Source organism: Artemia sp. Qi Xiang Cuo, chromosome 21, assembly GCF_049724085.1.
Source record: "Artemia sp. Qi Xiang Cuo chromosome 21, ASM4972408v1, whole genome shotgun sequence".
Classification (NCBI taxonomy): Eukaryota; Metazoa; Arthropoda; class Branchiopoda; order Anostraca; family Artemiidae; genus Artemia; species Artemia sp. Qi Xiang Cuo.
This window is the reverse complement of record NC_142814.1, coordinates 25,785,306-25,809,895: the sequence shown is the minus strand read 5'-3', so window position 1 is coordinate 25,809,895 and position 24,590 is coordinate 25,785,306. Positions and strand designations below refer to the sequence as shown.

The 24,590-nt window shown below is 33.6% G+C and overlaps 1 long non-coding RNA gene across 2 annotated transcripts in view; it reads right to left on the bottom strand.

Annotated features, from left to right (window-relative positions):
• Positions 1-3,514: 3,514 nt before the first annotated feature.
• Positions 3,515-24,590, bottom strand: part of LOC148939375 (uncharacterized) — a 33,673-nt gene continuing 12,597 nt past the window's right edge. Inside the window, exons 1-2 of one of the 2 annotated variants that reach the window (XR_016143561.1) lie at positions 10,740-10,845; positions 3,515-4,767 (exon numbers count right to left, since the gene is read on the bottom strand). This is a non-coding gene — a long non-coding RNA (uncharacterized LOC148939375). Of the gene's footprint in view, positions 4,768-10,739; positions 10,846-24,590 lie in introns of those variants that run through there. The other variant, XR_016143562.1, reaches the window with a different exon arrangement.

The following is a 24,590-nucleotide window of genomic DNA, read 5'->3' as shown; positions in this document are numbered from 1 at the left end:
ATTTCTCTAGCTAAGTTAAGTTAGTATGTATATATTTACCTTTAGCTAAGCCTCTTCTTTGTTTAGATGTCTGCTCTGAATACATTTATGCCGTATTTGTCAACTAGTCCACTTGCTGGTTTTTCTCCAAAATGCTTATTAGTTGTTGTTTCTTCATTTAAACATAGCGTATATTTTTTACCTCTGGCGGTGTCTCAGTTCTCTGTTTGTTTCATTTGATGTTTTGTTGACCGGCAAACTGAGAAAAATGGAAATGTGATCGTTTTTATTCACAGTTCTCTTGCAAAGAGGCAGAGAACTGGCTCATAAAGTCAGTCTGGTCTCTGTTTAAATAAAGAAACAAAAAAATTTACATGAAACAAGAATGTGATAAAGAAGAGTGTAATGAATTATTGAATGCTAGTTTGTTTCTCTTTTTTATTCAACTTGATAAAATAGTTATTTCTGCATCAACACACATTTAGGAGTGCATTTCCATCTATTCTACCAGAAAATCCACCAAAACGAGTAAGAGTAAGGCAATATGGTTTTTTTTTAATGTCCAGTAGTCAAACCAGAGACCCTAGAAATGAGAACAGGGACTTATGACTAAAGATATAACATCACCAATAGAAGATGCCTTTTTCTGCACCGCGGGAGATTGTACATTGGAGAAATGGTCAGGGATCAGACAGAAACTGTGAGGCACATCAAAGGTGGACAAAATAAGCTGGAATTCAAAAATTTCTGCTGTTTGAATTTTATTTCTTCCTGTTTCAATTGTATTTTGTTGGAACCAACAGTAAATGCTTTATGATTCATCAGATGCCGGCTATGTGCATTGGGGTACTAAAATCATTAGAAATACGACTATCACTGGTCCATCTTCTAAGGGCAGTTTTCACCTTCTTCTTTCATACTTTATTTGACTGCCAAAGAACAGTTTTCTCCAGAATCCCAGAAACTTTTCTGCTGGGTCGCAAGACTAAAGTCTCTTAGATGAAGTGAATGGTTTTAATCTGGACCATGTTCTACTCAGGTTATAAAGATTTGGCTGCGTATACCCATGACTGAAAGAGGATTTTTTTTTTTTACTGGAAACTTTACACAGAGAATTATGAAAGAATAAGGCTTCTTTATGTGGTTTTAATTTTTGATCCTAGGTAAGAACTGAAAAATCTCATTGGACCTTGCAATTTCAGGGACCTTGAATCCTAGCTATAGCAGGGTTTCTTTATACACTGGTGTTGTATATCCTTGGTATAGCAAGTGAAATGCAAAGGTCCTCTAAAATGTCTAGGTACAAACTCCGTGATCCAAGCTGATTCCATCCTATCCTTCTAGGTGTAACTGCATTCGACTCAACACAGAGACTGTATTTACCTTAATTTCCTCATCCTGGGTTTTGTGTCAGTGAAGCCAGTCCAAAAAAAGAATTCCTAGGTACACTTTTTATTCCCGCTTTTTGGAGCTCAATATCACTTCTTTTTTGTTTCTATCATAACTAAAATATCTTTTATCAGTAACTAAGCTCCCAGAATCTGGACTTTTAAATTCCCTTTTTTAGGGTGATTTTCGTCTGATGTCACATTCCAGAACGTATGCAAAGGAAAAGTCAACCCAATATATAAAAGCCCAGATTCCAGAAATTCTGGTGGGTGAAACCACAGCTTAAATGTTTGTTTCTCATTGACATTTTTCTTCTAGGATATGGAAATGGCCTGTTTTGCCGACTCAACGGTTGCTATACAGCTTATTGACTTTCAGTTGGGTTTATCCAGCAGCTCAGATGATGAGGAGAATTTGATTGTAAAGAAAAGAAGTAAGAGAAAGATGTTCCTCATAAATTGTATTGCAGCCCACTATGCTGGCAAAATGCGGGGTGAACACATGAAACTGTCAGGATATTTCACAAATGTGATTTCGAAAATGACGGACAGGGAATTTTGGAGAAACTTCAGTATGAACAGGGAGACTCTCACTCTTTTTGTCGATTTTTTAGAACCACATCTAAGAAAAAATTATTCTGGTGGCAATGTTTGAATTGAGCCCGCTGAGGCTGCCCTTATTTATCTTTCATACATTGGGAGCCAAGTGTTTCTCAGAGAGTTAGCTGTAAAGTTTGGACGATCAAAAAGTGGAGTAAGAAAAGCTATTTTTCTTGTTACTGATATTATTGTGAAATATGGAGTAAAAAAGTACATCAGGTGGCCCTAGCAACCAGATACATCTGAAGTTATTGAACTATTTCGTGAGAAAAGCCGTCTACCAGGCATCATAGGTGCCATTGACAGCTGTCATTTAAGAGTTGAACCTCCAAGCAAAGACCAAATGCCATTCTTAAACAAAAAACTCTTCCACTCTATTGTTTTACTTGGTGTTGTATTGCCAAATACATTATTTTCTTATGTGTCAGTTGGCATGCCAGGGTCTTCACATGATGCAAAATATTTCAAATGGTCAAGTTTACGGAGGAAAGTCCATCAGAAAAAGAAAGACTATTTTCCCACTGCAGATTTTCATATAATTGGAGACTCAGCTTTCCCCTGTCTTGACTGGTTAATTCCTGTGCTAAAACCCACATTGGCAGACACGGAACAAAAGAAAAGGTTCAACAAGAGGATGTCAGCTGGAAGAGTGATGGCAGAGAACTGCTTTGGAGATTTGCTGAACAGATTTAGAGGACTGCGCTTCATCAAAACGAATGAGGTCAAATATGCAACTGCCATCGCAATGTCTGCGTGTGTTATTCATAACATGTGCCTGAGAAACCGTGACACAACCCTACTTCCCACCAAAGGAAGCAATTTGACACAGACGCGAATGCACGAGAGTGCAGTTGACTCTGTTCCTTCTGATGCTGGTACTAGGAAAAAAAACATGTTAATTGCTAGATGTTGAGCTTTTTTTTAATTTTATGCAATTTTAAGTAAAAAAAGCAAGCTCATGAACAGCTTTTTTGTCAGACCCACATCCTTTTCAACATCAAAACCATATACTAAACCCTTAGAGCCAGTCTCCACTTAGTCTTTTCTGCAAAAGAGGATCTGGCAGAAATAGGCACACTTTTGATTTTTTTTCTGCCAATCGAAAAAAGGGGGGGGGATGGAATAGCTGTCTCCATGGTGAAACATCTATTTCCAGTTTTGCAGAAAATACCCAATGTAAACTGGCTTCAAAGCATGTTAGAGAGAAACAGAGTTATATTTGTAGTCTATAAATAGTGATAACTACATTTAGACCCAACATCTCTGAGATCCAAATATATTGCTATTATCCCATTATTGGCTATCATTGTCTTTTATACCTAGCCCAACAAGCAAGTTTTCATGAAGAGCATATTACCAGCCAGCCAGTAAGAGTGCACGGATATTGTAAGCAGTCAATGGCAATGCACTGGCCGAGCTCTGTTAGATCAAGCTTTGAGATTTCCAAGTGCAAAGAACACAGAGGTAAAGCAACAAAGAAAAGGTACTTAAGCTAAATTTCTCAATACAAAATATGTGCTGAACAAACCAAAGTTATTCATGTTTTTTTCAGGCCTGCTTTAGGAAAAACCGACTTCCCAAATTCAAATTCCCCTCTTATGCCTAGGTGATAATATATAGTGCTACAAGACCTGATAAGATATCTATTTTAAGTAAAAAAGTATCAAAATTAAACTAATTTGAAAACCAAATATAAGACTTCTAAAACCAGTAATTCAGCTATGTCGTAGCCTATAATGTCTATACTAAATTTCTAAGTTAAGATATTTCTTCACCTCCTAAAACAGAAAAATGTTTTTCAAACAGAAACATGACTTATTTTAAACATGAAAACGGTGGAATGGCAAAAAAAAATTAACACAAAATGCATATTCCAATCAGCTTTGTAAATCAATCATCACCACACCTTTTTTTCATATTTTGAACAAGTTATTGCATAGACTTGGCAATATCTCTTGACACCTCTAGAACTTCTTCATGCCTTTTCTTCTTATTTTCTTCCTTTTCTTTTGCTTGCTGAAGATTCAGGTCTTGCAATATTTTCTCCTCTTCACTGCACTTTTTTGAAATGTTTTTTATCTCCATCACAATTTCACTCACAACTTCTTTTTTTGTTGCTGGTGTTTTCAACCGAACTTTTTCCATTTTTTTCTTGTTTGCAGTCTTCAAATCAAATTTTGAAAATTCGAATTGTGTCTCTTGTTAACTTAAAATCTCATCTGAAGATTTTGGATCATCAATGCAATCTGAAACAAACTTTGGTCGATATGAATCCTTGTCTTTCTCAATGTCATAGACATCTTCAAAATGTGCTGGCTTTTTCTTAGAGTCAGCTCCTGTTTCTTTGGAATTTTTCTCAAATTTCAAATTAGCCTGCTTCAACGAATTGTACTGCTTTCTGCATTTCTCTGCAGATTCCTTGATAGATTCAGGCAAGCAGAACCCATTTTCCTTCATTTCTTTTGCTATGTCCATCAAAACATACACTTTTTTTGTAACTTTATCCCTCAGTCGTGACTGGACACTGTCTCTTTTTACAATAGACAGAAGCAGCTCTCATGCTTTTTTGTCTGTGTTTGCTGCAGACTTAGTTCTACTACCAATCCAAATCATTTCTGCAGGAAGAGATGGTGGTTCTTTTGCCCCCAATTTTGCTGAGGGTGATTCTGCAGAAGCCAATTCGTTGGAACCTGATTCTGTGGATGAAAGCGGTTCAACCACCACAATAACTCCCTTGTCTGTCAAATAATCTCTCCAACTGTCTGGTAGTTCATTGTAGTACAGTGCCGTACAGCACCATCTGAAAATAAAATACGTTAGGAGCTGATTTACAATTACACCAGGTTACATACAAAGTAATCTGAAAGATTGATACTCACAAAAAAAGTGAGCAGATTTATATGCCTCAGAGTTTGAAAATGGAAACTGGTGCAAACCCAATCCCCCATAATGACTGGATATAATGACATCAAGGGTCCAAATGCAATTAAATAAAAAAAAACAAGTTTTTTTTAACTGAAAGTAAGGAGCGACATTAAAACTTAAAACGAACAGAAACTGTTCCGTATCTGAAAGGGGCTATCTCCTCCTCAACGCCTCGCTCTTTGCGCTAAAGTTTAACTCTGTCTCACAAGTCTATTCTTTAAAACAATAAAACAACTTTGGCGTAAAGAACAAGGCCTTTAGGACGGGACAGCACCTTTCATATGTAGAGTAATTCCTGGTTGTTTTAGGTTTTAAGATCACTCCTTACTTTCAGTTAAAAAACTTTTTTTTTATTTAATTTCTGATCGTTTTTTAGTTAATGCAGCTTTTATTTTGGCTTACCGTCACTGAATAAGTAAAACAAAATTTGCATATTAATTTTACTTTTCTTGTGCTAAATGGCTTTCCAATAAACCAAAACCAATACTATTCAGAAATACCAATACAGAAATTATTCTGTATATGAAAGGGGCTGTCCCCTCCTCAACGCCTCGCTTTTTACGCTAATTTATTTTTACTGTTTAAAAAATAGAGTTGTGAGAAAGTCAAACTTTAACGTAAAGACCGAGGCGGTGAGGAGGAGATAGCCCCTCTCATAGACGGAATAATTTCTGTTCGTTGTAAGTTTTAATGTCGCTCCTTACTTTCAGTTAAAAAAAAACTTGTATTGTCTTATTTAATTGTTGAACGTTTTTGAATTAATACAGGTTTTGATTTTGGCTCACCGTACATAAATAATTACAACAAAATTTTCATATTAATTTTACTTTTATTAGGTTAAATGGCTTTCTTGAAACTTGTTTAATTTTATTTACGAACATTTTTATTAGCAAGAAATATACGTAACTTACGAATTAACTTACGTAACGAACTTGTATATTCATATATTCTTAATACGTATATTAGAGAATTCTCCCTCTAGTCAATACCTTGCTCTTTAAGCTTAATTTCGAATTTTGTTCTTTAAAAATGACCCTTAATCACAAAGACCGTTAATTACAATAAATAGCTCTTATAAAAGTATTGAAACATCATTTGCTTAAACAGGGAGGTATGGACCAAGGGGTGAACCGAATAGTATAAGTAATATTTTCCGTTCGTTTTAAGCTGTGATGTTGCTCTTTACTATCAGTTGAAAAAATTTTTTTTTTTAAGTTGATTTCTGGTCTTTTTTGTAAAGAATGCTGGGAAATCTGGCGCTCCCTTCATAGCAATGTCCCTTCCCCAATGAAAGTTACTTCATGGAAAGATCCTCCCACATAGCCCCCACCCACCCCCTCCCCCTCTACCAGAAAAAATCCCCCTGAAAACGTCTTTATGCTTCCCAATAACCAATACCGTATGTTAACATTGGGTAAAGTTCATAACTTTCAGCCCTCTCCCCAAGGACTTCGGGGAATTAAGTCATCCATAAATACATAGTTATCATATTTTCGACCATGCTGAACAAAATGGCTATCTCAAAATTTTGATCGGGTGAATTTGGGAAAAAATGTGCGTTGGAGGGGGCCTTTTTGCCCTCCATTTTTTTTGTCACTTACAAAGGGCACTAGAACTTTTAATTTCCGTTCCAATGAGCCCACCCACGATATTCTAGGAGCACTGGGTCGATACGATCACCCCTGGGAAAAAAAAAATAAACACGCATCCGTGATCTTTCTTCTGGCAAAAAATGCAAAATTCCACATTTTTGTAGATAGGACCTTGAAACCTCTACAGTAGGGTTCTCTGATACGCTGAATATGATGGTGTGATTTTCATTAAGGTTCTATAACTTTTATCGGGTCTTTCCCACTTTTTTTTAAAATCAGCCAAATTTTCTCAGGCGCGTAACTTTTGATGGGTAGCACTAAACTTGATGAAAGTTATATATTTGAAATCAACATTGAAATCTGATCCTTTTTATGTATCTATTGGTATCAAAAACCCGTTTTCTAGAGTTTTGGTTACCATTGAGCTGGGTCACTCCTTACTTACAGTTCATTACCATGAACTGTTTGATATCATATATCAGATTTTCAACATCTCAAAAAGCTAGCCCTCTATTGGAAAATTATACTAATATAATTTTTAATAGTGTGTAGGTGTTGACAATTAAAATCTACAGGTTCTGGAATGAGGTAAAAGAATATCAGCATATCATATACTTTTAAGTACCTGGCACCAGGAATGAATCCAGGAATAAAAAAAAAACACTATCACCACTGTTTTTTTTTTTTTTATTCTATGTCTACAAATAACAGTTCAATAGGGGAAATTATTTTTATTAAACAATTAACCACAACAAAATAGTTCCTGAATGTTTATACAGTGGCTGTCATCAGCAGGTTAACTAAAATAATACAAATATAACATTGATGTTTGTACAAAACAAAAATTAATTATACATTAATTGATGCTCTTATTTTATCCAAAGCAGTAAGCTATGCAAATATTTTTGGTTTCCTTGTTTCTGTAAAATTGACAAAATCTTTAGACAAAGGTTCATTATCAAGTAAACAATGGTCATTGATACTAAGTATGGTCTTTGTAAATATCGAAGTCTAATGTCCTGACATTGTAGGAAAAATTAAAGGGGCTAGGGAGAATCTAACAAATTGGGTATTTTGTATAATAGTGCATTAGGAAACCTATTATATGCAATACTGACAATAGACATAGAGCACAAAAAAATTAAATAAAATATTTTGCCAATTCCTAAATCTAAGTTCTACCATATAAAAAATAACTCAATAAGTCCCAAGGGTGACACATATTGGGCATATTGTTTATTCCAAATTTCAACTTCATTCATTGTTTTCAAACAAAAAGCTTTGTCTTTTTTTAATTTTTTTTTTGTATATGCAATAAACCTTACATAAATCTTTTGTCTAACTTAGGCAATGAAACTCTAGAGTTCAATAAGAGTATCTCTGTAAAAAAAATAGGGCAATAAATTCCTGCTTCCCTAAAATTTTTTATTCTAACCAATCTTATTATATTAAACTTGCTGTTTTTTAAATTTAACTCTAAAGTAGAAAATTAGCCAATTTGGGCTTGTGATAGCCCATTAAAAAAAAATCATATAACAAACTATTCCATGATATATAAGCCTATATGACTTTGTCATATTCATAAAAAGTTTGGTGGGTAAATAAAAGTTCAAATAGGGATAAATTGTCATGGATAGGCAGTGTGGTCTATAAAATTAGTGAATGTTTAATCATAAGCATATTTGACAATTTACAGACAAAAAATTCAATTATTTTTATGAAAATAACATACAAAAATTTATTTTTTTCCAGCAAATAGTTGTATTTGAAAACAATGTTCTTTGTTTTCACTTCAGACAAAGTCCCATTTTGTTGCCTAATGCAAATTTAGCAATAGCCACTTGCATTTAAAGCTCTTTTCAAAAGCACAAAGCAATTATCTGTCTAGTTAATTTTGGCTGTTAAGTTACTATTCCTTAATCAAACTTAAATGATTTTTATTTTAATAGACATTTTTTCTTTCAAATCTCACATTTTTACAAGACTGGGAGGGGGTCATACAAGAAGGAGGATTACAAACTGACTCTTAATGTTTCAGAGCCCATATGTTAAAACTGGGCTTTTTGTGCTTCTCAAGCTCTCCACTCTAGAAATGGCACCAATATTACATATGGTGATCTCAATGGTGCCCTTTTCACTTCACTATTTCACTACTTATATGGGCCTCTGGCTGTTTTTCAGATTTCCTGAAAAAGATGGTACTGGTGCATTATATATAACACAGTGCTATAGATTGCACAAGGAAATACAAATGGAAACCTTTCAAGTGGGTATTTGCAAGAGATAAGGGATTGCAAAGTGTGATTTCTTATCGTGCTTACAATACTTAAACTGTTGTTTTTGGGGTTTAGGGGGGGAGAAGATACCTAGGTTATTTTAAGTATTTAATATATGTTATGCTTTACCTGCCACCACCACCCCCCCCCCCTAATGTGCAAATATATAGCCAAAATTTGTTTCTAAACTATTATATTTTCATCCTATTTCATTAGCATTCACCAAACTTGACTTCTTTTGTGTGTTATATATAATGCACCAAATACCCAAAAAATTTCAGCCATTAACTTCTACTGGCCTATTTGACAAACCAATATAACAGATATCACACCTTAATCACCTTTATATGAAGAATTTTTTCACTAGACCATTTTTGTGGCAGTAAAGTAAAGTTAAGTCTTCAAGGACTTATATAAAGTTTTTTTCAAGTAACTTTAAAGTTTGTATTGTGTTTCTTTCTAAGAAGGAGTAATTCTGCATTGAAAATTCCTAGGCTACTAGAGTAGCTTAGAATTCTGTGAAAGAGTATTCAGACCCAGTAAAATTCTAGTTTAGCTACATTTTGCTATCTTGGAGAGGGGCTAGGTTATGAAAATGAAACTTTCAGTGATGAATCCATGGCCAAAAATATGCTCAGAGAAGTTATTACCAAGCTTCAATATTAACCCCCTCTAATTTCAAAGTCTTAGAAATTTGCCTACTTGACAGGTCCATTACCAATTGGAATTCTGACATAACAACATTTTCCCTTAATTTCCAGTTTTTGGTTTCTTTTTCTTTGGGTTGAGTCTTGAAAATGCAATCCTTGTTAATTAATTAGAATTTTAAGCCATAGGCTAACAATGTTTTTCTTTCTTCTAAATTTAGGAGATGTATTTGCAGATCTTTGAAACCTTATAAATTGGGATTTAGCAAAGTTGTGCAGCTGAAAATACTTTTCTTGTACTTCATTTAAGCACAAGAACAATTTTACAAGGTTTCACTTTTGGTAAAATTCTAGTTTAACTACTTTTACTATCTTGGAAAGGGGTCAGGTTAGGAAAATTAAACTTTTAGGGATAGGTCTACAGACAAAAGCATGTTCCAGGATGGTATTTTGAAGTACCTATCCCCACTCCTTCTCCCTCTAGAGGGCAGTGACCTTTGATGATGTCTAAAAATCTTTTCATTATGAAAAGATGTTAAACGTTATGAGAAAACTGTTTTCAGCTTCACAACTTTGTTAACCTCAATTTATGAGGCTTCAAATATCTGCAAATACATATTCTAAATTTAGAAAAAAAACCCATTGATATGGCTTAAAATTCTACTCAAATAAAAGGAATTGAATTTTCAGAACTAAATAGAGAAAAAAAACTGATAACTGAAAATTAAGGTAAAATGCTGTTTTGTCAAAAAATTTCAATAGTTCAAGTAGTCACAGCCTACCTGTCAATTGGGCAAATTTCTACAATTTAGAAATCAGAAGTGGGGTAACATGGAAGCTTGGCAATACCTTTCCAGAGCATATTTTTGGCCATGGATTCATTACTGTAAAATTTTTCTAGCCTAACCCCTTTCCAAGATAGCAAAAATAGCCTACCTTCCAATGGCATACTTAAGTGTGTAGATCAATCCCTGAAAATTTCCATTTCCTAACCTAGCCCCTTTCCAAGAAAGCAAAAGTAGCAAAACGAAAATTTTAGCAGCTTTTTTTGTAAAAGGGTGCACCTTTCCCCTTCTTTTCATTATTTACCATAGCCTAAAGCATTTACCTTTCAAAAGTTAATAACATCCTTCAAACATGACCTCACACTAACTCTATCATACAATAGCAGTTACAGAAAGTCAACTAAAGCAGACTAGTAGGAGTTCAAAGAGTAACCACATAGGAGAAAATACATGAAGTGGATTGTAGTTCAACTAAGGTTAACTAAAGTTCAAGGTCCAACTGTATATTAACATCCTGTATATAAAAATTATAAGCTTTCTAGCTTACCTGTAGTTTGGAAGAGGAACAGGCCCTTTTCATTTGTGCCAATGTATTTTTCTAAGACTAATGCTTCAATCTGTTTAAAAATTACGCCAAGAATGTGGTTTCCAACTTCACTTTCCACGATTCGTCTGGAATCGCTTTCCGAAAAAGCAGAAAGCGTTTCCAGTCGGTTTTCGCGACTACCGGCGAGTTATTCCTACCCGTCTTCATACGTGAAAACACATGGAAAGTGATTCCAGATCGATTTTCCAAGTCGCGAAAACCGCCCTAGCAAGTTCCTTTCTTAATGTCCCTTCTAAACCCATTTTCCAACTTGAAGCATCCATCCTTTTCACCCACAACTTTACTTTACAGCTTTTTGGATACCTCAACACCAAGAAATACTTTTCAAAGGCATTTCAGAACAAGTTCGTTTCTTAATGTCCCTTCTAAACCCATTTTCCAACTTGAAGTACCCATCCTTTTCACCCAAAGCTTTACTTTACAGCTTTTTGGATACCTCAACACCAAGAAATACCTTTCAAAGGTATTTCAGAGCAAGTTCCTTTCTTAATGTCCCTCATAAGCCCATTTTCCAACTTTAAGGACCAATCCGTTTCACCCATAACTTTACTGTACAGCTTTTTGGATACCTCAACTCCAAGCAATACTTTTCAAGGACATTTCAGAAGAAGTTCTTTTCTTAATGTCCTTCTTAAACCAATTTTACAAGTTTAAGTACTTATCTTTTTCAACACAACTTTACTTTACGGCTTTTTGTATACCCCAACATGAAGCAATACTTTTCAAAAGGCTTTATTATGCGTTTTCAGAACAAGTTCTTTACGTAATGTCCTTCCTAAACCAATTTTACAAGTTGAAGTACTCATCTTTTCCCCCACAACTTTACTATAAGGCTTTTCGAATACCCCAACATAAAGCAATACTTTTCAAAAGGCTTTGTTATATCTTTTCATAACATGTTCATCACGTAATTTTCTTCCTAAACCCATTTTACAAGTTGAAGTACTTATCTTTTCCCCCACAAGTTTACTTTACGACTTTTTTGCACACCCAAACATCAAGCAATACTTTCCAAAGGCTTTATTATATTTTTTCAGAACAAGTTTTTTTCTTAATGTCCTTCATAAACCAATTTTACAAGTTGAAGTAGTTATCTTCTTCACCACAACTTTACTTTATGACTTTTTACACAGCCCAAGATCAAGCAATACCTTTCAAAAGACATTTCAGAACAAGTTCCTTTCTTAATATCCTTCTTAAACCAATTTTACAAATTCTAAATTTTTTCTTAGTAGATAGAAAAAGCTATAGCATAGTTGTGAATATTTTCTCGAAAGATAAGCAGTTCTATTTCAATTTTAAATTTTCTCAATGAAGTGAAGAAAAGTTCGTTCTCTTCTGAATGTTCTCAAAGAAAAGAAATTAGTTATTAATCAATTCTATTTTTCCAAATAATATAAAAAATTTTCACTTCGGATGAGATTTTTCTCAAAGAGATGAAAAAATTTTAAATACTGTTCCTAATTTTTCATGGAAGATAGAAAAGTTCAAGTTCTCTTCTGAATTTTACCAAAGAACACAATTCATTTCTAATTTCACCAGAGAAAATAAAAAGCTTCCACTTCAGTTTTAAGTTCACCAAGACATAAAAAATTTAAAGTTCACTTCTAAATTTTTCCGTAGAAGATAGGAAAAGTTATACTATGATTGTGATTATTTTCAGTGAAGATAAAAAGTTTCACTTTAATTCTAAATTTTCTTAAATTAAATTCCGACCTCTCTCAAAGAGTCAAATTTAAAGTTCTGTTCCAAATATTTTCCCGGAAGAAGAAAAGGCCCAAGACATAAAAAAATTAAAGTTCACTTCTAAATTTTTCCGTAGAAGATAGGAAAAGTTATACCATGATTGTGATTATTTTCTATGAAGATAAAAAGTTTCACTTTAATTCTAAATTTTCTTAAATTCAGTTCTGACCATTCTCAAAGAGATGAAAAATTTAAAGTTCTGTTCCAAATATTTCCCCGGAAGCAGAAAAGTTCAACTTCGATTCTGAATTTTCTCAATGAAAATGAAACAAGTTATCGATCAATTCCATTTTCCCAAAATAATAGAAAATACGCTAATTCGATGAATGTTTTTCTCAGGTATGAAAAATTTAGAAGATTATTCCAAATTTGTCTCACAATAAAGAAAGGTTCAACCTCGATTCAGAATTTTGAAAAAGAAATCACTTAAATTCTATCTTCTACAGAAAAAATAAAAAGCTTCAGTTTCAGCTTTAAGTTCGCCATGACATACAAAATTTAAAGTTCAGTTCTAAATTTTTCCATAGAAGATAGGAAAAGTTATGCTATGATTGTGATTATTTTACATGAAGTTTAAAAGTTTCACTTTAATTCTAAATTTTCTTAAATTCAGTTCCGACTTTTCACATAGAAATGAAAAAAAATTAAAGTTCTGTTCCGAATTTTTTATAGAAGATAGAAAATTTCTCCATGTTTAAGTTAGGTTAGGTTAACTTATCATGAGCGCTCATGATAATTTAACCTAACCTATCCTAACTTAAACATGGAGAAATGTTTCTAATTATTTATTAATATTTATTTATACCTAACCTAACCTGTTGTTTTTGGTGGTTAGATGAATGAACTGAATTTAAGAAAAATTAGAAATAAAGTGAAACTTTTTATCTTCATGGTAAATAATCACAATCATAGTATAGCCATTCCTATCTTCTATGGAAAAATTTAGAATTGAACTTTAAATTTTTATGTCTTTGAGAAATTAGGAACTGAAATGAAAGCTTTTTCATTTTCAATGGTAAATTTCAAAACTGAGCTAATTTTTTTTTCTCTTCTCTAAGAAAATTCTGAAGAGAACTTGTACATTTTGAACTTCTTCGAGAAAACTCAGAATTAAAGTGGAGCTCCATATCTTCATGAAGAATATTCACAATCAAAGTATAACTTTTCCTATCTTCTATGAAAAATTTGGAACAATATTTTAAATTTTGTCATCTTTTTGAGAAAAATCTGAATTGAAGTGGAAAATTTTATATTATCTTAGGAAAATAGAATTGATCAATAACTTATTTTTTTCATTGAGAAAATTCAGAATCGAAGTTGAACTTTTCTTTTTCCGGGAAAATATTTGGAACATAACTTTAAATTTTTGCATCTCTTTGAGAAAGGTAGGAATTGAATTTAAGAAAATTTAGAATTAAAGTGAAACTTTTTATCTTCATGGAAAATAGTCACAATCATAGTATAACTTTTCCTATCTTCTATGGAAAAATTTAGAACTGAACTTTAAATTTTTTATGTCTTGGCGAACTTAAAACTGACGTGGAAGCTTTTTATTTTCTCTGGAGAAATTAGAAATGAATTATATTCTTTGATAAAATTCAGAAGAGAACTTGAACTTTTCTATCTTCTATGAAAAATTCGGAACAGTATTTTAAATTTTTTCATCTGTTTGAGAAAAATCTGAACTGAAGTGGAAAATTTTTATATTATTTTGGGAAAATAGAAATGATCAATAACTTATTTCATTTTCATTGAGAAAATTCAGAATCGATGTTGAACTTTTCTTCACTTCTTTGAGAAAATTTAAAATTGAAGTGAAACTTTTAATCTTCATAGAAAATAATCACAATCATAGTATAACTTTTCCTATCTTCTATGTAAAAATTTAGAATTGAATTTTAAATTTTTTATGTCTTGGGCCTTTTCTTCTTCCGGGAAAATATTTGGACCAGAACTTTAAATTTGACTCTTTGAGAAAGGTCGGAATTGAATTTAAGAAAATTTAGAATTAAAGTGAAACTTTTTATCTTCACTGAAAATAATCACAATCATAGTATAACTTTTCCTATCTTCTACGGAAAAATTTAGAACTGAACTTTAAATTTTTTATGTCTTGGTGAACTTAAAACTGAAGTGGAAGCTTTTTATTTTCTCTGGAGAAATTAGAATTGAATTGTGTTCTTTGGTAAAATTCAGAAGAGAACATGAACTTTTCTATCTTCTATAAAGAATTTGGAGCATAACTTTAAATTTTTTCACCTCTATGTGAAAAGTCGGAACTGAATTTAAGAAAATTTAGAATTGAAGTGAAACTTTTTATCTTCATGGAAAATAATCACAATCATAGTATAACTTTTCCTATCTTCTATGGAAAAATTTAGAACTGAACTTTAAATTTTTTATGTCTTGGTGAAGTTAAAACTGATGTGGCAGCTTTTTATTTTCTCTGGAGAAATTAGAATTGAATTATGTTCTTTGGTAAAATTCAGATTAGAACTCGAACTTTTCTATCTTCTAAGAAAAATTTGGAACAATATTTTAAATTTTTTCATCTCTTTGAGAAAAATCTGAATTGAAGTGGAAAATTTTATATTATTTTGGGAAGATAGAATCGATCAATAACTTATTTCATTTTCATTGAGAAAATTCAGAATCGAAGTTGAACTTTTCTTCTTCAGGGAAATATTTGGAACAAAACTTTAAATTTTTTCATCTCTTTGAGAAAGGTCTGAACTGAATTTAAGAAAACTTAGAATTAAAGTGAAACTTTTTATCTTCATAGAAAATAATCACAATCATAGTATAACTTTTCCTATCTTCTACGGAAAAATTTAGAAGTGAACTTTAAATTTTTTGTCTTGGGCCTTTTCTTCTTCCGGGAAAATATTTGGAACAGAACTTTAAATTTGACTCTTTGAGAAAGGTCGGATTTGAATTTAAGAAAATTTAGAATTAAAGTGAAACTTTTTATCTTCATGGAAAATAATCACAATCATAGTATAACTTTTCCTATCTTCTACGGAAAAATTTAGAACTGAACTTTAAATTTTTTATGTCTTGGTGAACTTAAAACTGAAGTGGAAGCTTTTTATTTTCTCTGGTGAAATTAGAAATGAATTGTGTTCTTTGGTAAAATTCAGAAGAGATCTTGAACTTATCTATCTTCTATGAAAAATTAGGAACAGTATTTAAAATTTTTTCATCTCTTTGAGAAAAATCTTATCCGAAGTGAAAATTTTTTATATTATTTGGAAAAATAGAAAAGATTAATAACTAATTTATTTTCTTTGAGAAAATTCAGAAGAGAACGAACTTTTCTTCACTTCATTGAGAAAATTTAAAATTGAAATAGAACTGCTTATCTTCCGAGAAAATATTCACAACTATGATATAGCTTTTTCTATCTACTAAGAAAAAATTTAGAATTTGTAAAATTGGTTTAAGAAGGATATTAAGAAAGGAACTTGTTCTGAAATGTCTTTTGAAAGGTATTGCTTGATCTTGGGCTGTGTAAAAAGTCATAAAGTAAAGTTGTGGTGAAGAAGATAACTACTTCAACTTGTAAAATTGGTTTATGAAGGACATTAAGAAAAAAACTTGTTCTGAAAAAATATAATAAAGCCTTTGGAAAGTATTGCTTGATGTTTGGGTGTGCAAAAAAGTCATAAAGTAAAGTTTAGGGGAAAAAGATAAGTACTTCAACTTGTAAAATGGGATTAGTAAGAAAATTACGTAAAGAACTTGTTCTGAAAAGATATAAAAAAGCCTTTTGAAAAGTATTGCTTGATGTTGGGGTATTCGAAAAGCCTTATAGTAAAGTTGCGGGGAAAAAGATGAGTACTTAAACTTGTAAAATTGGTTTAGGAAGGACATTACGTAAAGAACTTGTTCTGAAAAGGCATAATAAAGCCTTTTGAAAAGTATTGCTTGATGTTGGGGTATACAAAAAGTCGTAAAGTTGTGGTGAAAAAGATAAGTACTTCAACTTGTAAAATTGGTTCAGGAATGACATTAAGAAAAGAACTTGTTCTGAAATGCCTTTGAAAAGTATTGCTCGGAGTTGAGGTATCCGAAAAGCTGTAAATTAAAGTTGTGGGTGAAACGGATGGGTACTTCAAGTTGGAAAATGGGTTTATGAGGGACATTAAGAAAGGAACTTGCTCTGAAATGCCTTTGAAAGGTATTTCTTGCTGTTGAGGTATCCAAAAAGCTGCAAAGTAAAGTTGTGGGTGAAAAGGATGGGTACTTCAAGTTGGAAAATGGGTTTAGAAGGGACATTAAGAAAGGAACTTGTTCTGAAATGCCTTTGAAAAGTATTGCTTGGTGTTGAGGTATCCAAAAAGCTGTAAAGTAAAGTTGTGGGTGAAAAGGATGGCTGCTTCAACTTGTAAAATGGGCTTAGTAGGGACATTAATAAAGGAACTTGCTCTGAAATGATTTTTGAAAAGTATTTCTTGGTGTTGAGGTATACAAAAAGCTGTAAAGCAAAGTTGTGGGTGAAAAGGATGGGTACTTCAAGTTGTAAAATGGGTTTAGGATGGACATTAAGAAAAAAAGTTGCTCTGAAATGCCTTTTGAAAGGTATTTCATGGTGTTTAGGCATTCAAAAAGCTGTAAAGTAAAGTTGCGGGTGAAAAGGATGGATGCTTCAAGTTGTAAAATGGGTTTAGAAGGGACATTAAGAAAGGAAATTGCTCTGAAATGCCTTTTGAAAGGTAATTCTTGGTGTTGAGGCATTCAAAAAGCTGTAAAGTAAAGTTGTGGGTGAAATGTATGGGTACTTCAAGTTGTAAAATGGGTTTAGAAGGGACATTAAGAAATGAAATTGCTCTGAAATGCCTTTTGAAAAGTATTTCTTGGTGTTGATGTATAAAAAAAGCTGTAATGTAAAGTTGTGGGTGAAAAGGATGGGTGCTTCAACTTGTAAAATGGGTTTAGAAGGGACATTAAGAAAAAAAAGTTGCCCTAAAATGCCTTTTGAAAGGTATTTCATGGTGTTGAGGTATTCAAAAAGGCAGTATAGTAAAGTTGTGGGTGAAAAGGATGGGTACTTCAAGTTGTAAAATGGGTTTAGGATGGACATTAAGAAAAAAAGTTGCTCTGAAATGCCTTTTGAAAGGTATTTCATGGTGTTTAGGCATTCAAAAAGCTGTAAAGTAAAGTTGCGGGTGAAAAGGATGGATGCTTCAAGTTGTAAAATGGGTTTAGAAGGGACATTAAGAAAGGAAATTGCTCTGAAATGCCTTTTGAAAGGTACTTCTTGGTGTTGAGGCATTCAAAAAGCTGTAAAGTAAAGTTGTGGGTGAAATGAATGGCTACTTCAAGTTGTAAAATGGGTTTAGAAGGGACATTAAGAAATGAACTTGCTCTTAAATGCTTTTTGAAAGGTATTTCTTGGTGTTGAGGTATTCAAAAAGCTGTAAAGTAAAGTTTTGGGTGAAAAGGAAGGATACTGCAAGTTGAAAAATGGGTTTAGAAGGGAAATTAAGAAAAGAACTTGCTCTGAAATGTTTTTTGAAAAGTATTTCTTGGTGTTGAGGTATCCAAAAGCTGATAAGTAAACTTTTATGTGAACATGACGAGCATTTCAACTTGTGAAATGTGTTTAGAAGAAAAATTAAGAAAGGAACTTGCTATGTAAGTCCTTATGAAAAGTATTGCTTGGTGTTGAGGTATCCAAAAAGAAGCACAGTATAGTTGTGGGTGAAAATAATTGATGTTTCAAGTTGTAAAATGGTTTTAGAATGGACATTAAGAAAGGAACTTTCTCTGAAATGCCTTTTGAAAAGTATTTCTTGGTGTTGAGGTATCCAAAAAGCTGTAAAGTAAAGTTATGGGTGAAAAGGATGGGTACTTCAAGTTGTAAAATAGGTTTAGAAAGGACATTAAGAAAAAAACTTGCTCTGAAATGCCTTTTGAAAAGTATTTCTGGGTGTTGAGGTATCCAAAAAGCTGTAAAGTAAAGTTGTGGGTGAAAAGGATGGATGCTTCAACTTGTAAAATGGGTTTAGGATGGACATTATGAAAAGAACTGGTTCTGAAATGCCTTTTGAAAAGTATTTCTTGGTGTTGAGGTATCCAAAAAGGCAGTATAGTAAAGTTGTGGGGAAAAAGATGAATACTTCAAGTTGGAAATGTGGGTTTGGGAAGGACATTAAGAAAAAAAGTTGCTCTGAAATGCCTTTTGAAAGGTATTTCATGGTCTTGAGGCATTCAAAAAGCTGTAAAGTAAAGTTGTGGGTGAAAAGGATGGATGCTTCAAGTTGGAAAATGGGTTTGGAAGGGACATTGAGAAAGGAAATTGCTCTAAAATACCTTTTGAAAGGTATTTCATGGTGTTGAGGTATCCGAAAAGCTGTAAAGTAAAGTTGTGGGTGAAATGGATGGGTACTTCAAGTTGTAAAATGGGTTTAGAAGGGACATTAAGAAAGGAACTTTCTCTGAAATGTCTTTTGAAAAGTATTGCTTGATGTTGGGGTATGCAAAAAGTCGTAAAGTAAAGTTGTGGGTGAAAAAGATAAGTACTTCAACTTGTAAAATTGGTTTAGGAATGACATTAAGAAAGGAACTTGTTCTGAAATGCCTTTGAAAAGTATTGCTTGGAGTTGAGGTATCCAAAAAGCTGTAAAGTAAAGTTGTGGATGAAAAGAATGGGTACTTCAAGTTGGAAAATGGGTTTAGAAGGGACATTAAGAAAGGAACTTGCTCTGAAATGCCTTTTGAAAGGTATTTCTTGGTGTTGAGGTATCCAAAAAGCTGTAATGTAAAGTTGTGGTTGAAAAAGATAAGTAATTCAACTTGTAAAATTGGTTTAGGAAGGACATTATGAAAAGAACTTGTTCTGAAATGCCTTTGAAAAGTATTGCTTGGATTTGAGGTATCCAAAAAGCTGTAAAGTAAAGTTGTGGGTGAAACGGATGGGTACTTCAAGTTGGAAAATGGGTTTAGGATGGACATTATGAAAAGAACTTGCTCTGAAATGGTCTTTGAAAAGTATTGCTTGGTGTTTAGGTATCCAAAAAGCTGTAAAGTAAAGTTTTGGGTGAAATGGATGGGTACTTCAAGTTGTAAAACGGGTTTAGAAGGGACATTAAGAAAATAACTGGTTCTGAAATACCCTTTGAAAAGTATTGCTTGGTGTTGAGGTATCCAAAAAGCTGTAAAGTAAAGTTGTGGGTGAAATGGATGGGTACTTCAAGTTGGAAAATGGGTTTAGGAGGGACATTAAGAAAAGAACTTGCTCTGAAATGTCTTTTGAAAGGTATTTCTTGGTGTTGAGGTATCCAAAAAGCTGTAAAGTATAGTTGTGAGTGAAAAGGATGGATGCTTCAAGTTGTAAAATGGGTTTAGGATGGACATTAAGAAAATAACTTGTTCTGAAAATATATAATAAAGCCTTAAAAAAGTATTAAGAAATGTGGGGCTCAGGGGCCTTTGGGACGCCGGGGGCCCTTTGGGAGCCTGGGGAGACCTTTGGGGGCCGGGGGCTTCCTTCGGGGTGGGGGTAGGGGGAGCAGCGCCGTTTGGGGTTGGGGTAGGGGGATCGGAGCCCTTTGGGGTTGGGGTAGGGACCTCACGACACTGTTCAAATGGAACTTGTGTATTATAACGACCACAGAGTTTCACCCTCAAATCCTTTTCTAAAACATCTTCTAAAATCATCTTTTAAAATGTCTCTAACTGTTTCGCCGAAATAATTTCCTAAAATGTCTAAAACACTTTCGCCCAAATAATCCCTAAACGTAATTTCTGCGTGTTCCTTTTGTTTTTGGCATCCCTGCGCTGTCACATTTGAAATTACTTGGAAACCCTTTCCCGCGTTAATCTTCATCTCTAAGATCAAAACATTCGCCCGGAAACAATTCTCCTGGAAGAACTCCAAAGACATTAATAAACTTCGCCCGGAGACAATTCTCCTTGGAAATACATCAAAGACATTAATAAACTTTGCCCGGAGACATTTCTCAGAAACGGGTTCTCCCTGGGGATTCCATGCCCATATATGGTGTGGGATCGGGACTGACAGCACAGGTGTTCTCCCTAGGGACTCCATATTTGGTGTACTGTCACGACTAGCACCCCCTTTTCTACTTACGGAGTAAGTTACCTTAGTTATAACAGAGTAAGTCTTTTTGAGAGTCCAAATCAACAACAGAGTTTGAGACCTCGATGTTGGTTCAGGGATCCGACTCGGTGCAGCATCGTAGGTATGTAGTCTGTTCTAATCTTAAACAACTACGTGATCTGATATCATACCGGCGCAAGCCAGGTTAGTTTCTATCCCCAAGACAAACTTATTTAGGATAGTACGAAAGGACCTCCTGGGATTTTATATCAACTTGGCAGACAAATGCATTAAATTTAGGATCTATTTATAAGGATACCTTAGTTGATAGCATGGGCGTAGATGATTTATTTTATTTTTCTCCAAATAATTACGGTCTTAGTCTCAGTTGCTTTTTTAACACTACTAGAACGAAAGGTATTAGGTTATATTCAATTACGTAAGGGTCCTAATACGGTGGGGTTTGGGGGGTTACTTCAGCCATTCGCCGATGGAATCAAAATCTTCTGCAGGGAAGTTTCACTCCCGCTAGTTTCTAACTTTACACCCTATCTTGTGGCTCCTGTGTTTAGCCTATTCCTTTCCTTCTTCTTATGGACATTAACCCCATTCATATCTTACGGTGCGAAATTTAGCTTACCATTTCTCATGGTTATTTGTGCTATAAAAGTGGGAGTTTACAGTATTATAGTGCCCGGTTGATCTTCTAATTCTAAATATTCTCTGCTGGGAAGAATTCGGGCAGAAGCTCAAACCATTTCTTATGAAGTGTCTTTGATTATCATTATTCTCTCCCCGCTAATATTGTTTAAAAACCTTGATTTAGAGGGGTATCTAGTTAAGTCCTTTTACTTAGGGTGACCTCTATACTTGTGTTTTCCCTTGGGTGTCTGCTGATTCATTACAATTTTGGCAGAAACTAACCGTACTCCCTTTGATTTAGCCAAAGGAGAGTCTGAATTAGTGTCGGGGTTTAATTCGGAATACATGGGGGTTGGGTTTGCGCTTACTATATTATCTGAATACGCTAGTATTCTTTTTATATCTTTACTATTCAGTGTGGTTTTCGGGGGGATAAGCTTTTTAATGTTCTCTGTTATTGTGTACTTCTATCTTTGAAGAAGGGGGTCTTACCCTCGTTATCGATATGATAATTTAATATATCTATGTTGAAAGAGTCTTCTACCGGTATCTTTAATGTTTCTTTGTTTTTATTGAGGCCTTGGTCAAGGTGGTTAATACCAAAGATCCCTGGTTGTACGATCAACCCCATTCTGCTTTCAAAACAGATGCTCTAGTGAGCTAAGGGACCACATTAGATGATTTTGTCGTTTATATTAATTGTAACGGGGGTATATAGAAAATAGGAGAAATAGAGACATGTGAGGATTTGACCTAAGACTATATAAGGTTCTTCTACAGGTCGTGCTCCGATTCAGGTAAGGAGTAAAAAGATCGAAACCCACGATCAAAATAGGGGTTGAGCTACAGAGTAAAACTCAAGGCCTCGGAATTTGGGCTTAAATGTAAAGGGTCGAGAAATAAGAATGAGAATAGAAGAGACGAGTGCAATTACCCCGCCTAATTTATTTGGAATGGACCGGAGGATAGCATATGCGAATAGGAAATACCACTCCGGTTGAATATGGGCTGGAGTAACTAGTGGTTTGGCGGGAATAAAATTGTCTGGGTCTCCAAGCAGATAGGGACTAGTTAGGGAAAGCGCGACTAGGAGAAATACAAGAATCATAAAGCCCACGGTATCCTTAATAGTGAAGAGTAGTAACCGTCCAATTCGTTAAAACCCTACCCGCAAACTTACGCCTGAGGCAGCGGGTATGCGTGTAGGTTTTCAACGAATTGGGGTTACCAGGGTCATTAGCAAAGAGGTATCATTTCTATAGAAGGTATTGTAATTTGAAATATCATAAGGACTTTGCTTGATGGTATATACTTTGCGTACGTGCCCGTACCAAACAGGTTGGTTATAATCTGTTCTGCTTCAAGTTTTTTCTGGCACAATTAACTGAATTTATATTTCATGATAAACAAGTTTTTTTTTTTTTAGGTTACATCCGTGTCGGAAAAACCGGTGTATCTTTTTAGATGCCAATTATTTTTTGTATATATTCAAGTTTCAAATTAGATACCTCAACAGTTTGGAATAGTTTATTGAACGTAACACAACTGACATTTTTTTGTAAGCATTTACATAGAAAATGGATAATTCAAAGCAATTTCTGGTGAGTAAAAATTTTCTCATTATTATAATAAAAAAAGAAATTATCTTATCATTAAGTTAAGGAAGAAATTCTTTCCATAAACTAGAACTAAGGGTACTTATATACTTAGAAGTCTTTTGTTTTTAGGAGCTGAAACCTATAAATAATTATCCTATATGTTTAATCTTTCGGCGGCTTTTTTTTTTTTTTGGTTGTTTTTTAAAAAAATTACCTGCCAGTCAGCATTTAAGGTTTGATTTTTATAATGATAACTTAACCTTTTTAGGGATGTTTTTGAAAAAAGTGCTTAGCTCTATTGAAAAAAAAAAAAATGTTTTGCAATAATTTAAATGCCTAACATAAAATGAATTATTTTACAAAAACTAAAATGCATTTTTTTCTATTAGGTTTAAACATTCAATACCCCCCCCTTCTGAAAAGATTTAACTATATAGCTAAGTTATATTCATTAAAAATCAAATAAAGGAATTCATAATATTATATACGCTACCTAAACAATATACGACCCATCCGGTGAATCTGCTCATGACCGTGACCTATGACCCCCGTGTCATCTCCAGCTCAGCTGTAAGGACCTTGAAAAGGGGTTGGACTGCCTTATATAATGCCTCAGCTCCACCTACTGAAGATTGTGACCTTAACCCCCCTCAAGTATTACAAAGGAGTTCAGATATAGAAGTCCAATCAGAATTTGTAAGTATATACATATTTTTTTTTTCTATCCCTATTTTCAAAAAATAAGACAAAATTTTCTCAGGGGCATAGCTTTTTAAAAACTTAAAATTTTTTTTTAATCTATTTAATTTTATTTAATTAACCAAATTAGATTGATTATATAATTTAATGATTATAATGCATTTCTATAACAAAAAAAAAAAACCTTACATCTTAAAATATAAATAATATGTTTTAAAATGCAATATTCATTTTAGACAAAAAACTAAATATTTGAAAAAACTAAATTTAAAAAAATTTATACTATACAGTTAACGCACGCTTTTAGACTAGTATTTTCGTGCCTAATGCATTTGAATACATCCGCTATACTTGATCAGATCTACCATCGCCTTTCAATCCGATCTGAATTCTAAGTGGTGTCGTATGCAAAGTGGAGTTTAAATAGCAAGATGTATATCTTCAATAAGCAATTTACACGGGGAAAAAGGTTTTTTGCTAATTTCCAAATATGTCTTCGCGATAATGTTAAGAAACATTATTTGGATGAAGCCGTTTTTGGTCATTTCATTGAAACACTTAGGTGTTTACGAGAAAGAATTTGAGGTTGTTCTATTTGAACAGTGTTGCGAAGTCCAATACCCCATCCCCCTAACTCGAAAGGGTATCGATCCTCCTACATCGAAGGAAGCTCCCGGTTCCCAAGGGTCCTCCCCGGGAGAGGGGGAGGGGAGGGAGGGTTCTAAAAAAGGACCATCCAACATTTTAATTGCACTTTAATTGTTGATATGGATGGAGAAAAGAGTTCTTCTCTCTCTTACAAGCATTTATTCAGCCCAGGTCAACTTCAAACAAATCCGTTGGGAAAAGACACAGGAAAATACGGATTATTGAGAAGGTAGCATCATCAACCACCGAAATATGAGGTTTATACTTTTAAAAAATACAAAGTTCAATATTCGAAACGATCTTCATCAGGAGCTTAGGATAGTAGTGGTGACAATTTATAGCTAAGTATCAATTGCCCCCCCCTATTTTTTAAAAAAAAACATATTTTTGTAT